Source organism: Clinocottus analis, unplaced genomic scaffold (assembly GCF_023055335.1).
Source record: "Clinocottus analis isolate CAN_PGR_092001 unplaced genomic scaffold, fCliAna1.0.p SCAF_35, whole genome shotgun sequence".
Lineage (NCBI taxonomy): Eukaryota > Metazoa > Chordata > Actinopteri > Perciformes > Cottidae > Clinocottus > Clinocottus analis.
In genome coordinates, this window is record NW_027176098.1 from 771,958 (window position 1) to 774,457 (window position 2,500).

At 38.0% G+C, this 2,500-nt stretch overlaps 1 protein-coding gene across 1 annotated transcript in view; it reads left to right on the top strand.

Annotated features, from left to right (window-relative positions):
* The window catches only part of LOC137799493 (spermatid perinuclear RNA-binding protein-like), a 21,318-nt gene extending 20,885 nt beyond the window's left edge, over positions 1-433 (top strand). Inside the window, exon 18 of the mRNA XM_068596287.1 lies at positions 1-433. This exon is cut by the window's left edge and continues 610 nt beyond it. The gene's annotated coding sequence lies outside the window, so the exon portion shown is untranslated.
* The last annotated feature ends 2,067 nt before the right edge of the window (positions 434-2,500 follow it).

The following is a 2,500-nucleotide window of genomic DNA, read 5'->3' on the forward strand; positions in this document are numbered from 1 at the left end:
TACATCGATGGTTTACAAAGCCGCGGCAGGGGGGCAAGCGCGGGGTCGCAGGACGCATCTCTGGGGTCACACGATGTTTTACCACGAAGGAAACGAAGGAAAACGTATTTCTACTTCTCATTTAAGGTGTAAAAGTTCAAACTGGATTAAAGTTTAACGTTTTGGTGCAAATGAAAACATTCAACACGCAGTTAAAGTTCAAAACTAAACGTTAAAATGTTTGACCCGTAATGTTTCTTAAAGGTTTGAAGGTGGTCCCATCGTTCACATCGTCAACGCACAAAACTAGAACTTCCATCGTTGTCCGGCTGCAGAGGTTCAGTGTCAGGAAAGAAAAACGTGTTTTTATGGATCGTCCAGACTGGAATAATAAAAGAATGTTTCTGCCTGTTGCTTTATGACTGAAATATTTATTTATGTCTATTGAATAAACTCTTCTTCTACGATCGTGATTGTTGTTTTCTTCACAGAACTTTTATTACCTGAGAGATCCTGTATATATATATATATGTATATATAAATATACATATATATATATATTTACGTCCTTTACATATATATATATATATATATATATTATTATATATATATATACTATATATATGTGTATATATATTATATATATATAATATATATATATATATTATATATATAATATATCCTCTCGCTCGTTGCAGCAGTGTTAAATGAAACCAGCAGGTGGCAGCAGAGCTCCGTCAGTCTGACCTGAGAGCTGCTACAGAAACACCAGCTGCTGTCACGTGATTCAGTCCCTCAGCCAATCAGAGCTCTGCTCTCAGGAGAAGAACACAAGCTTTAACCTCTTAGCCAATCAGAGCTCTGCTCTCAGGAGAAGATAGTGAGTGTTTTAACAAAAGCTCCAATTGTTCATCACGAGGATGTATGTTTATTAAAGATGATAGATGATGAAATACTGAGTTATGTTTATTAAAGATGATAAAATACTTGGTTATGATTATTAAAAATGATGAAATACTATTATCACTATTATTAATGTTGTGTGTTAAAGCTGCATTCTCTCTCCTGACCACCAGGGGGCGACTCCTCTGGTTGTATAGAAGTCTATATAAGTGACTCTACTTCTCTCTTGATGTAATCCCTCAGTAAACATTGTAAACATGAGTTTATGTCTCAATCTCTAGTTTCAAGTCTTCTTCTATACAGCCTGATGTTCATTTAGTACATTATGGTCTCTTGGAGTCAAACAGACCATAAAGCAGGGGACGCTTTAGGGGCGGGGCTACAAGGTGATTGACAGGTTGACACCAGAGACCTACGCGGCGTCTCTACATTAAAATACTTTTAACAAATAATCTCATACAACAGGAAATCTAGAGGCAGAAACCAGGCGGCCATTTTTGCTGTAAAGTCATATAATCCTGATTATGGAAATAGTTCCAGATGAATCGCGAAACGTTCCCCCATGAATGTCACCGCGTCGTACGAGACATGCCGAAGGGCCGGAGATAATCAGAGAAGTACGAGGGAACGGAGCTAATTTGATAAAACCTAAATTAATTAAATGTTCTAAATGGACAAACTGGTTTGTTACCAGCTGACCTTTAAGGAGCTCGATGGTTTCCTTCACGTGTTCATGCTCCACTCCGCTGGAGCCCAACGTCACTTCCAACGGAGCAGAAACATGAAAACTTCTTTTTTTATGGATTGATGAAGTAAATACATTCTAAATATGGGCTAATAAAAGAAGCAAATTCACTTATTATATATATATATATATATATATATATATATATATATATATATATATATATATATATATATATATATATATATGTATAATGGCAGTTGAATTTTTGTCTTAGCTGATCTGGAGGTAGCTCCTGTCAACGTAAATGGTAAATTAAAAACAGTAAAGTGACTGAAAGCATGGTGTAACTAGTTAGCTAACTAGCTCGCTAGCTAACTTTCTAGTTATGATTCCCTTCCACGCTGAAGAGTTTGTGAGTGACGCATTACGTTGTTGAATTCTCATCGCGTCTACTGGCATCGCAGCTGGCTAGCTAACCAGCGAACTAGCGAACTAGCTAACTTGTGTCGCGGCTGGCTAGTTAGCTAGCTAGTTAGCTAGTAGATGCGATTTGACGCGATTAGAATTCAACAAAGTAATGCGTCACCCACAAACTCTTCAGTGTGGAAGAGAAACATGACTAGAAACATGACTAGCTGTCTAGCTAGCTAACTAGCATTGCAGTTGGATAGTTAGCTAGCTAGTTAGCTAGTAGACGCAATTAGAATTCAACAATGTAATGCGTCGCCCACCGTGTGGAAGAGAAACATGGATGTTAATTTCTTTCATTGACGTTTTTGTGAGTTCATTTCATCCGTCGTAAAAATAGCGCCTCTCGACCGCAATGCATCCTGGTACATGGAGGCACGGCTGGCACTTCTTTCTTCCTTGCAGTGGCTTTAAACATAGCGCACAATAGGGAATACTGGGGTTTATGTCCAATCAGCAGCC